Genomic DNA, 13709 nt, shown 5'->3' with positions numbered 1-13709 from the left:
CGAGGACATGTGGGAGGGGGGGGGAGGGGGGGGGGGGGGGGGGGGGGGGGGTGACAGCAGTGATTGTACCTCACGCTATAGGTGTGTGCGTGTGTGTGATCTGACTCACCCCATGGGTCCAGGCCAGAGTGCTGTCCAGTCCCAATCACTTCTGACACCTTGATCGACACAGGGCCGTTTCCGTGGTGACTTCAACCCAGCACGTTCATTACTGTTTCTGTAAAGGAAGTACAATGGAGCTGTAATAGGCTGCGTGTCCTTACTCTTTATTTTTCCTTTTAATGACTGATTACCTGTACGTCAAACATGAAAAGAGCACTTCACTATATTCAAAAGCAACTAAAACATGTCAGATATCAATTACTCACAGCACAGACTGCCTTTAAAGGGTTCAAAGGCAAAGAAACATTTAATGTCAACAACTCCAATTAGAAAGGGACAACCTTAAGCTGCTGCTGAAGCTGGTGTAATTCAATCAAAACGATCAACAATTACAACCCTCAGGAGACATGATATTGTCAGGCAGTAAAGCCTCAGTCTGAGTTCTGGCGTTTTCTATAAACATTTATGATCTGAGCAGAAACAAGTCTGATAAACAATTAGCTACAATTGGCAAAATGTGATTTACCACATCAACCATTTGACGACTGATACCTAGAACCTCTATTATTATTTCTCACAATTAGAAATCAATTACCTAACATTCAATTAGGATTAACATAAATTGCACAAGATGAAGAGATGAGAGGTACTGTTTCTGTCCATACGTGTGGTTGGCATTCATTTTATTGACTTCACAAACTCACAAAGTAAACATCACAGTGGTAGTGAAACATCTTTCTGTTTGTTTCACATTATGGAATCTGTTCTCTTGAAAATATGAACTTAAAGACCCTGAGTAAAAATAATTACACTTTTACACTCTACAAACAGGTGAAACAAAACAGAGGAGAGACAGAGACATGTCAATGAATTCAAATTCCTCGACACCCACTCGGTCTACACAGATGAGGCCTAATAGGGAAATATAGGTGTAAAATGCAGCGTGGGCGGCAGTTATGGAATTGAAAAGCCAATCGAAAACTTTGTGCATCATTTATCTTCAAAGCAAAGAGGCAGAGAAAAAAAGGCATGCATCTCTTTCATCAGAGAAAAGAAGAGTCACTGTTTAAACTGCTAATTGTATTAAAACAAAAACCTCAGTAATGGCTCTGACATTTGTATCAACAACTAGGGGTGCATATTGATCGGCCGATATCAGGAACTATTATGTCATTCCGATAAGTCCAATATTGTAAAAAATCCCTGATGACATATAATATACAGCATATTTTCATCAGCACATAGTGCGGCTGTTTTTTCTTTAATCAGGGGCTCTGGCCGTCCCCCTCTCACCCAAGAGACCTAAACGGCCTAGAGTGGGTGCTGCGTTCAAGTGGCATTGGTATAATCGTTCAAACATACTCATGACTGTTTTGTCATGGTATAATAATTCACAGACAACATGATTTTACTCTGTGCATGTCCTCCCACTAAGCGAGACTGAACACAGGAGCAAATAGACTATGAAGTGAAAACTTTAAGAAAAAAAAATCTATTAAACAAACCAGATCAAGACAGAAATGAAGAAAACTTGAAAGATTTGTATGATAGAGGTGGCCTGACATCCACCGTGGTCTGGGTGTATCTGAGGGATGCTGGGGGAAGTATTCATGTTGCAGCTCAAATGATGAGCTGTTGGCTGTTTCTAAACACTGTGTGCATTATCTGGACTGGTCTGACTGTAGTCCTGGTTTGTACCCCAACGTAAAATTGTGAAACATTTCATGCAACATGATGTGTTCACAGTCTCTAAGTTGCTTGGTATAAAGGTACCAAACCTTCAACTCTTGATCCCACTTCGATCTTCTAAAATAACCTCTCTCATCCAACACACTTCCGCCCATTTCCATATCTTCACATTTCCATAGCAAAGTTAACACCATGGCTCATCAATAAAACATGGACTGATGTATTTACATATGGTACACAGAGCAAAGCCCTGACCTGGAGCCTCTGCAGGGACACGCTCAACGTAAGTCGGGGACTTTTGTTGTTTTTCTTTTCTCTCCCCACAAGAATGACTTCTGCTTCAAGCATCCTGACTTCCACACTAATTAATTAGCTGATTTTTTGCCCCTCTGCTGAGATCAATGGAGTCCTATCTCTATGAGGGCAAATACAATTCAACGACTGAGGGTCAGGGAGAAGCAACAAAGATCTGTGAGCTTAATCTCCAGGGACTGTGGCCTCTTGTCTGCTCATTATTATGTTCACCCCTCCGACCCCCCTACCCCCCATAACCCCTAACACAATATATATATATATATATATATATTTATACACAAACAAAACATTCTTGTGATGTATATAAAATATCTGTTTATTCATGCATTATTCTGACAAGGACAGCACTTTGATGTCTTTGATATTTCCTTCTACAGTAGGTAGAGCTGTTTGTACTTCAATTCGTTTTTGTTTTGCATGCATGGTTTAGCATAATTAAACCCATGGATCTGAAGTTGGGAAGACGTCACCAGTCATGTAGATGTGTATGTGTGTAAGCATGTTTTCTTTTTAGTCATATGCATTAATGTGATCGGAAGCTGAAGACAGCTGCTTGTTTGTTACAGGATTTAGGTTAGAAGCTGAAATGTAACATTAGCATATGTGACATCACAGGACATGACAATGACGGAGAATCAAAGCTCTGTGTTTTTTGCTATATGCAAAGTTGTTCAACATTAGTTGTTGCTACTTAAATGTTTTATGTTCATAAAATATATTTTGCTTAATTATAAAGAGCTGCTTGCTAAACATTAACTGCCATTGTTCCTTACAACTTGGTTGTTCCTTTTGTTATGTTTGTGCATGACCACGTCATCATCGTTTTTCTTTTCCTATTCTTTAGTCTACTACTACTATTACCACGTGTACAGTAACTTATGATTATCTAAAAGCTAATATTTTGTTAAGTGGCAGAGGTTTAGGCAATTTAAGGGGTATTTTTATTTTATTTTTTGTGTTTTAGCAATATTTGAACATTTATATTTTTAGCACATCTTGATTTTTGCTCTTTTGACATTTTTTAAATTAAGTTGGACTATAAAACTAGCACTTTATACAAATGATTTTATACATTTTTGGACAAATTTGTACAGAACTTTTTTTAAAATATATATTAGGAGGTTCACAGTAATCCCAGGCAGACTGTAGAGGCTGTGCTGTTACGCTATAATTATTTCTTCCTTCAAAAACCTCCACCTGGTCCATGTGTGTACTTCTTTCCAGAGTCCTCTTCCCTCCCTCTCTTCTCTCTGCCTCACCCCTGCTGCCCACACACACACACACACAGGATGACAAGAAGCAGAGGTTGACCAGCAGCCACACTCCTTGGTCCTAGGGGAGGACATGTGTATGGACCTTTCACTGGAAGCTCTACTGACAGGTTTCTCTCCCTGATGAGTTCTCTATTGTGTTTGTCTGTGCAGGAGCAACACTTAATTAGCACACAAACACAAACAGTAGCTACACACAATCCTAATCCGCCGCGTACGTTAAGGCAAGAGAATGAATCCACACGTGGATAATGCCAAGCAGCAGGAAACCCTGGGGAGCAGCCATGACAAAACAAAACAGATGTTTATGTACAGAATGTCATCCTCATGGCAGCCCCTCTCCCCTCCTCTCCTCTCCTCTCCTCTCCTCTCCTCTCCTCTGCGACCTTTTTTTATTCACCACATGCCTCCACCACTCTCTCTGTGGTTTGATTTAATGCTTCCATTTCAGTGCAGATATCAGCGGATATAATAAAACCACCTGTACAACTGCAGTATTTGTCAGGATTTATGCAGACCGTGAGTACAGTACTGTACGTTCCAAATGCAGGCTCTACTTCTCCAGAGAGTATAACTGTGTACTTGAAGGAAGGGTTTTCTCTACTTCTGTCACAGGAATGTATTAAACACGAAACATTTTTTTTTCACCCCCAAAAATTTGCATACGTAGGCTTTTAAATGACGTTAGCTGTTAGGAAACCAGGTTAGGAAAGATGATTATGGAAAAAATGTGGTCTACTAAAATGAAGAGTAATTAATAGTGATAAAGTCTCTCACTGTACCTTCTCTTTCCTACAATAACAGCACTGATTGCCAGGTAAAGACGCTGATAAGACTGGCAGGGGTGGAAGTCTATTACCCCCCCGCCCCAGCCCAAACTTATACACACATGTAAACACAGCACAGTGCACGTCTACCACGGAGTCACCACCACTGGTGATGGCACAGCAGCCGATCACTGCTGACAGTCATTCTGGAGAGTCGACAAGAGGAGACGCAACAGAGTGTTTTTTAGCTGCAGGGTTGAAGGGGACACGTGGAAGGGAGTGGAGGGGAGTGAGGTTGTGTGTGTGTGTGTGTGTGTGTGTGTGTGTGATAGAGTGCAGTGAAAGTAGGAAAGTTGTATTGTGCACACACTGCAGATCTGGCTGCTCTCTCTCCATCTGCTGTGGTGCAACAACAACTCTTTCTTTCCTCTTATGCACACTGTCACTCAGGTTGTGTGCAGAAATGGCTCACTGTGTGTGTGCATGTACTCCCAGCTGTGATATAACCAAAGGCTGTGTAAAATGTAATAGTTGTAACCCTATGTTAAAGAAATGTTGTTAGACCTCAAGGAGAGTTTTAAAAACTTTAAGTTATCACCTGTTAGGACAAAGGACAGACTTTTTCTGACAACCTAGTTTCCATTTGTTGAACCAGAAATCAAATCTAGTGTCACTTTAAAGAAGGTTATAGACAGTTACATGTCTGGATTAGCTGGTTAACTGTGAACTACTTGCTAGTAAAGTCTAAGTGAAACAGGAACATCATCCAAAGACTACTAATACTAATACTTCAAGGGAATTTTCACTAATCGACTCTTGTCTTTGGCCCTGAGGTTTTCTGTTAATGCCTACCTCTGATTTAGCTATTTCGAAAAAACTAATCTTCTGTTTATTTAGACATTTCCCGTCATTTGATTTTTATTAAATTAATTCATCATTGGCTCTAAGTGCCTAATAAAAAAGTGGTTAGCAGGATTGCCTGACAGAAAGAACATCAACAGTTTGGTGGTTCAATCAAAAAATTACTTCTACAGGTATTAGCATTTAAATAAAAAAGTTGAGTGGACTTGCAGTCGTTAATGTGTCAACAAATGGGCACCTTGACCGAACATAGACAACAGATACCATATCCCTGGTCCCAGAAGAAGACTTTTAATGTTTTGTTTTTTTTTTTTCGAAAACCTTCTGAAACAGGGTTGCACTTAACTGAATCACCAACTCAACAGTATTTGTCTCACTCCAAATACAATGGTTTAAAAGCAGTACAATTGTGTAAAGAGGACAAGGCCTGAACATCACAAGTCTCCACCAGCCTCATCCTTCAACACATTGCTTTTTCTCCAGACACAGTAGAGTCCAAACTAAACTAAACTTTATCACCTGAGAGCGGTGGAGGCCGGGATGAAAAGCTCAGGGGCTTTTGTATAGCTCACCGTCAGCACTGTGGCCTGACTTATCAGGTTATTTGTCTCCTCTGCTGACTCCTCAGATCACAGGGAAAGGTCAGCAGTCTATCATTTAATATGATATCACGCCCTCCCACCGCCCCCTTACACACGAACACACTCCAGTGTATTGACACAGGTGGTTCCATGAGGGGAGACAGAGAACCAGCCTCTTGTTTATACTGATACTGTAATGAAGTGAAGACAAAATATTTGCATTTTTCACCCAGCAGTGGCTGAGCAGACGTTGAGTCACTTGAGGTTTGAAGTAACGAAACAACACAAACACAACACATGTAATGATCTGCAAAAACAATGAAGCGCCGGGCTGAGAGGAGTGGAGTGTGTTTGGGTTTCTGGCTGCAGACGTATTTGGCTAAGACGGTCCAGCACATGTTAATGGAGAGAGAAACCACTTTGTGAGAAAAAGGCAAGCAAACAGAAAAATGTGTCTCTACATGTTGCTCTGTGTCCACTTGTCTACAGAGGGTTGTTTTTCTTCTATATTTTTTCAAGGCCATTGTCAAGGATAATTTTTGTTCTCTTACAGAAAAAAATGAGTACTTTCAACAAAATGGTTGGACTTGTTATATCTGTGTCTTTGGTAAACATTTGGTAACCATATATTGGTTAACACAAATTGAGACGAGGTCAATCATTTACAGTATCGTGGAATTTCTATTATTCTCAGTAGGAATAGACAACAGAAATATGAAGACATTTTAGTCACATCGCCATCTAGTGGCAACACCAAAAACAGGGTGTTATGATTTTAAAAGATTTTAGATTTTAAAACAAGTATTCAAGCCGTGTGTGACAATGTGTCACTTACATTTTCAATAGTCAGCACTACAGATACAATGACTGCCAGGTCTCACTAAGTCAGGGGTCGCCACAGTGGATCATCTGCCTCCATTAAAGCCAATCCCTCTCCTCCTTTTTACCCAAACCATCTTCATGTTGACTTTGACAACATCCATACATCTCTGCTCTGTCCCCAAGATCCTTGGATGTCCAACACACTCCAATTCTGTCCTCAGTACGAGACCAAACCATCTCCACCTTTATCTCCACACTGTTCCACCAAACTGTCCCACTGATCTCATTGTTCCAAGTCCCATTCATCCGGGTCATTCACAGTGAGGTGATGCGGGCACACCACCTCATGCTGTATATGTATTTCTAGAATCTCACCATGACTGTCCTAAACTCAACAACATTCAGAACTACATATGTCCTATATACTCTGTCCAGCCCCAGACTCTCACCCTCCTTTCTCACACCCTTCTTCTCTTCTTTTGCCTGGCCTGACTCCCAAAAACACAGTGATGATAATGAGTGCTTGTCAGTATTCCCAGCATGCCTGCTCCTCTACCACACTCTCAGCTGGCTTTCCCTCTGACATTTATGTTTTTGAATTAAACACCCTTTTTGACAAGTCATGCGCAAACTTCCCCCCGTTCCCCCACATCCCCCCTCACCTTAACCTCTACATAAAATAAAATAAATGAACCATCAACTAGAATGAATAATAAATGAAAAAAAAAAAAAACAAATCCAGGGAATTTTTTCAAAATGTTATGAGAAACATGCAGGTGGTTGTGGCAGCACATCTCGGCAGACAGAGCCTGGTTAAAGGGTGGGAATTCTGCAACTGAAAAGAAATTTAAATGGCACATCTTCCACAAAATGACTCTGACATTCGCTCCAATCGATGGTAAATGCAGACCTGCAAGCTCCCCGTCGATTTTCCATTTGACATAAATGGGAGATTTTTTTTCTCTTCTAGTTTGAAATGCAGTTCTTTTCCCATCTCTTTACAAAACGCCGTCTCCGAAGGAGAAGTTTAAATGTTTATTTCGGGGGCATGCCGAAGGTCAGTCCCCTTATAGTGCCACTTTGAAGGCTCAGAATCATTTCCTTTGGAGTTGTGTAATCTACTCCAAGTCCTGCCGTGTGTGACAGACCCCCGACCAGCTCCACTCACTCATACAGCAGTTGGAGTGTGCTTTCGTCGCTGTCACACAAATATTTCTTCCAGCGCTTGTTGTACACTGTCCAAAAGTGACGAGTGCCGAAAGAAGGGTAGGGGAGAGAAGGGGGAGGTAGGACGGCGGGCTAACTATTTGACTTTCCTGTCTTGTCTCCCTGTCTTAATGCACAGGGGGGGTGGGGGATGTAGGCTTGAGTCCGCAATTACGATTCCGCTCAGCCGATCTACTCCAACGGCTCAATGGGGCGAGAATGAGCAGGACTAGTGTTGATAAATGGCCCACGTCGCTCTCGGTGTCCTTCCAATATAACCTGGGCATTAATTACACCAATTGGTATTGCACTGTCATCAATATCCATCCTGCTCAGGTCTATATTCACAGGAGTGCACGTTGCATTTGTTGAATGTACACAAGGTTTTTTTTTTTTTAATTTTGGAATTGAGATACTTTTACCGTCTTCTTAGTGGAGCTGGAAATATTGTTATTTTTATCCACATGAATGAAATGTCAGTAACTTTTATTACTGACATTTTTTAATTTTAATTAAAAAAAAACATTTTTTTCTTTTAATTATCTTTATATAAAACAATGTTCTAACATTATTTAATCCTCATTCAGAGCAGACTATTGGCTACAGCACCCTCCACAGGTCAGGGGAGAACAAGTTACATGTTCTGTATTTACAAACATTTATCTCAAACTTCTGATTTATCTACCATCCAATCAGGTAATCTCAGAACATTGCCAAGGCAATTATACTTTTCCACAAGTCATCCAGACCGTCCTTGTTTACAGTAATACCCGGGGGCGTGTGTGTTATTTACCGTAGACTGTCTCCGACCCATTTAATTTCTCCGCAATGAGTTGCAAAAACAAACCGTGAGGACGTGCTACAAAACTTCCATAAAATTAATCAAGTTTACATTCTGTAATTCATCAAACTGAGCTCTGAGCGTTTGATTATTTTTGTTGCACAAGAGTATTATTCACCATCAATCAAAGGCATCAGAGAAAAGAAACAACACCAATAAATTTATCAGAGAGTAATCCAGCAGGACAGGAAACTGGCTGAAGCTCCAGGGAGTTTTTGCTGTGGTCATGATCCTAATATCTAAGTTTTAACTTTTTGTGAGGACGGATCAAACGAGGCACTGAAATAACGAGACAGGTTGTGGGATTCATTATTTCTAAAGTGTAATGGGCCTGTTTTCACTGCTTTACTGCAGCTTAGAGGCTATTTTAACATCTTTATTTCAGGTATAATTGCTGTGTTGCATTAGCAAATATTCAGAATCCCTGTTAGGATTTAGCACCGATCTGAAGCTGTGCCTGTAGACCTGCAGGTTTTAACCTTGATGGAGTGTCTGCTGGGAAGTCAGAGTCTGGAGCTTTAGTCCATTTCAGACGTCTATGAGTCATTAGCAGCCTAACCAAAGGGAAGCGTCCTCTGCTGAAAATCCAAAGAGGTCAAATGAACTACTATATCACTGAAAGGCAAAGATTAGAGACAGTATAGTCCATATTTATGCTTCTCTCCTACTCTATGAACCACCTCACATCAGCACTAAATTAATCTCTGAGCTGGCCACACCTCCTGTCTAACAACTACTAGAAAACTATTATTTGCAGTACATTGTTTGGTAAACAATGCACTGTGTTCAAATACATGTCTCTTTAAAAAAAAAAAGTCAGCCCTAAAATCGCAGAATCTACTCAAAGAATATGCCTAGAAGTTAAGCTAAAGGAGTAAAAGTTAAGAAAAACACCGGTTATACTTTTTTTTTAATCAAGTAAAAATGTGTACAGGAACAAAGCAAACTAGATTGGGGAAAAGTTCTATAGTACTATGTCTCAAAGGCTGTAACATTTTAAACTAAATTATAAACTTATCATAAACAAAAATTAACTTGCAGTCTGCCAAAGTGGACAACTATTAGAACTAAAAAATTATAAAATAGTTTAAAAATGTCAAAATGCAATTTGGCAAAAAAAGGACATTTTCTAAAGATGAAGCTTTCTTTATAATTTATTCAAACTATCACCATAATAAAAAGATACTCCAAATTACCAAAGACAAATCAAAGATGCATTTAATGGTAAAAGTAAACAAAACAAATCAAGAGCAAACTAAAGCAATCACAAAATAAAAATGTAGCAAAACCATTCATTTTAATCTCCAAAGATGAAGCATAAAGTAAGCAAAATAAAGAGCACAAAACCTAACTGTGTGGAGTTTGCTTATTCAGCAGCTGCAGTACAGTATGGACAGAGGAAGGTGACTGGAGTGCAGCCAGGTAAAGTGACTTTGGTCCAAAACTCAGACCATCTGTCCTGTCACTTAACCTGCACCTTTTTGTTTATTGTCTGTCTCTCTAAGAACTCAACTGCATCGTCTCTCTTCTCCTTTGTCATTAGCACAAGATTTCACGACGGACTCACGTCTGGCATAGGGGTTACAGAGTCCACTGTGAGTGGCTGCAAACTTTTGAGAACCATATGGCGAGCGTGGCCAGACCTGTCCACGTCTCTGGGATTTTGACAGAGGGCAGGCTAATTTGATGCCTCCTGAATTCTCATTTAAGACTCAGATCTGTGATTACAGGCAGACTTCAGACTCAGTCTTCGCAGTGAAACTCCTAAGTGATGGCTCTTTAATTTCCAGCAGTCATCATGGATTGAGAAATGACTCAAAGAAACTGTCAGGCAGAATGAAGGACAGTTCTCACATTCGTACATGACTACGTGTCAGTTGTGTTGAAAAGAAATTAATTGGACTCACTGTGCCGATCAGAGGCGCTGATGAGTTGTCATCGGGAATCAATCAATAAATTCTAAATGCCAAATCAACAAGCCTGACAATTCCATCTGTTTTCTTTTTTTCTTGAAGCCATGACATAGTCTGGTGATGATTGCATCTTTAAATGGTCCAGGATAATGGTTTTCTATATATGACAAGCTCCTCCCCAAGAGGGGGCGACAGAGCTCTTCAAGGGGCACGAAACGAGGAAAAAGAAATCCTCTAGTAAACTCTGATGAAAAGAGTCAATGGCTCTATGTACGGTAAAACAATGAAAAGACTCTACAATGACTAAATAAACAAAAGGAATGAAAAGGAATATTTAAAATTTGGAATTGGATTGGATTGACTGCTGTTGGACAAGAACTTTTATCATTGTTTTCATGAAAGAATATTTGATCATTTGTGCAACCTGGAAACTCAAATATTAGTACTTACAATTGCACTTATGCTCTGCTTTAAAATGTGGAGAAGGGGGTTCATAATAGGGTGAGGGGTGTGGGTTGCTTCTTGGAAATTTCCAATTGTCTTCTTATCTAATTATGTTATGTTATCATGATCCTTTATCTTCCTGTTTGGGTGGTTAGCAATGCAGTTAGTCATGGTCCAGTTTTCCCACGGCTACATAAAGCGAGCTGCCCGCGCCACATAGTTTTAATGTGAGTGTACAACTGCAAACTATGGTGAGGCATTGTTTGACAGGGTTTTTGTGTAACAGAGCTGCAGAGAAAAGCACAAGCTCAACAAACTGCTACTCAGCTGTAACAAGGTACTGGAGGTCATGAGTCGTCAAGAGGAAGAAAACATTTTCCACTGATGTCATTCCATTCTAATGGCTCTGCTGGCAGACAGTGTTTTGACAATTATTTTACCTTAACTGTAATGCTGACAGCTACTTTGGGTAAATGTTTTTTTTTTTTTTAGTATTTAAATTTTAGGACAGGTATAATATTATAGTTATATCAAAATGCCTTTTTTTATAACCTACAAACAGAAGCCATCTCACACACATGTTCAACAACTTGCTATGCAAATATTTGTCGATTCCAATACCCGATTCGTTTTTCCATTTACACTTGAATGCTAAAGTCATCTTTATCATGGCTTAACCAGCTTTCTCAATAATACCAAACCTTCAGTCGTCGTTATGCTTTAAGGCCGTGCTTTTCTAACTGTTTCTGCTGTGCCCCCTCTTGTGGATTATTGTTAACCTCCATGTCAACACTTAGGGCTCGCCCCCCACTTTGGAGACCACTACTTTGTAGCAACAAGGACGTTTCCTAGTCAAACCAAATACACTGCGGCACTAGCACCATGTACCTAAAAAATTAGCTATTGACTGAACAGAATGGTATAACTCTCCAGTTTTCCATATGTATAAATTCCCACAGTATTTACCCAAATATACACAAGTATTTGTGGGTGTATATTTTGCAATGGATGAAGTTAAATCCAACTGTTGACTGTTTATAAATCTGCCAAACATTGGCTGCATTTTTAATGGAAAAGCAGCTAATATTTATTCATTTATTCTGCAGCACATACTTGGAGGCGCAGTCATAAATCTACTGGACCTTCTAACGGGTGACACCGCTCAATATTACATAGAGTTGATTTAAAGTGGCTTTTCTGTCAATTACGTCCACCAATTTGGTTCATTTTGGACTTCACCAACGTGTCCCAAGCAAAGAAGTGAAACAATGTGAAATATGTGAGCAATATTCATCATCTCTGTGCATTTGCTGCAATGCAGTACATTTCCACTCATAATGGAATATAGTAGACACTCACCTCCTCTCATCTGTATTAGTTGAACGGCCCATTTGGATGTTAGGAATTTGTGATGGATGTTTCCACGTATTTATGTTCTTCAATGTGACCTTCACGAAAACAGAAAAAATATAAAATAAATAAACAAAATTAGAACGTGGACTTCTTTATTTCCTACCCTGTTGGTTGGAGGTCAGTGTGATAAGGGCCTGCGGACAGAAATATCTGCCTTTTGTCTGAATGGTAAAAGGTTAGTCTTCCAAACTCTATTTCTGAGTTCTCATTATTTTCATTTCCCCTCCTGTCACTTAGCATAAGGTTTTTCTTTTCTATTCTTTTCACACAAGAATAGCTTTTGATACAAAGCCAAGTATTTTTTTTGCATCTGAAAAAAACGCCTTAATCTCTTACTTCTGCAGGGATGTACTTGGATGAATCGGAAAGGAATGGAACATAAAATGACCCACTTACTGTAAACACCAATGTCCTTTTTTTAGGCTTTTTCTTTTAAATTTCAAATAGAATTACCAACTCTTTATTTTCTCTGGTGCAGAAATGGAAATAGCACGGCGTTAATTCACCCATAAGGACATTGTTGGTTCCGTGGACAAATTCAACTGACTCCAGACGCTGGAATACACCATGGTATTATTCATTAAGACAAGTGAAACGTTGGGAGTCTGCGAGAGTTTCTGAAAAAACGGCCCGACCATATGTTTAGTGTCAATACGACTTCATGGTTGCCAGTGTGGAAAATAGCTGCGGGCCACACAATGCACACTCGCACAGTGCTGTGTGTGGATAAATAATCTTCAACTGTGAAATGAGGAATAGGAAATTACTAACAATACATTTTATCCAGTCCTTTTTTAATTGCAATGGGAAAATGGTTGATTATGAAGAGCCTGGGAGTGTTTTTTTTTTATATATATATATTTTTTATTAGAGAGACAAAAGAGTTGTGTGATTGTTTCCAATGTCCTTGGTGACTCTCCAAGGACTGGACTGGCATGAAATTGGCAAGAAGCAGGTAGCGAAGCAAAGAAGAAGAAATGAGGGAAAAAACGTGCCAAAGAGAACAGATATGACCGTGGGTAAAAATGTGCACACGTTAAGAGTGATGGTCAAAGAGGATGAAATAATGAAAAGACCTTGGAAAAGCAGGATAACACAGGCTTGCTGGGATTTCTCAAAGTAATGAAATATTAAAAAACAAAAAACTTTAAGTTAAGCATCGGTCATCTTTGATTTGGAATTAGAACACTTTCTTTTGCACTTCCATGTTAGCTGACAGCAAAAAAATAAATAAATAAATTACCAGTTTATTTGTTTTAGCAGCCACTAGGCAATTGTTCCGCTTTATTAATGGGGTATTTAAAATATCAATCAGAGGAAATGTTTTGTTGTTTTAATTATTCGTTTCACAGGACTGGCTTAGGCTCATATCTATCCCATATACATATATTATAAAAATATATAGGGCAAGCAATGTAAATAAATACATACACACACACACACATATGCATATATATGTATGTATATATTTATATATATATATA

The 13709-nt window shown here is 39.4% G+C and overlaps 1 long non-coding RNA gene across 4 annotated transcripts in view; it reads right to left on the bottom strand.

The window, feature by feature from the left end:
* The window catches only part of LOC112488037 (uncharacterized), a 325581-nt gene that overhangs the window by 112054 nt on the left and 199818 nt on the right, over window positions 1–13709 (bottom strand). For all 4 annotated transcript variants that reach the window (XR_003051708.1, XR_003051709.1, XR_003051710.1 and 1 more), the window contains 2 exons: window positions 12172–12260; window positions 110–217 (listed from right to left, as the gene is read on the bottom strand). This is a non-coding gene — a long non-coding RNA (uncharacterized LOC112488037). The remainder of the gene's footprint in view (window positions 1–109; window positions 218–12171; window positions 12261–13709) is intronic.

This window comes from Cynoglossus semilaevis, chromosome 1, assembly GCF_000523025.1.
Source record: "Cynoglossus semilaevis isolate Cse_v1.0 chromosome 1, Cse_v1.0, whole genome shotgun sequence".
Classification (NCBI taxonomy): domain Eukaryota; kingdom Metazoa; phylum Chordata; class Actinopteri; order Pleuronectiformes; family Cynoglossidae; genus Cynoglossus; species Cynoglossus semilaevis.
Note: the sequence above shows the minus strand (reverse complement) of the source record. Positions and strands in the feature narration are given on the sequence as shown.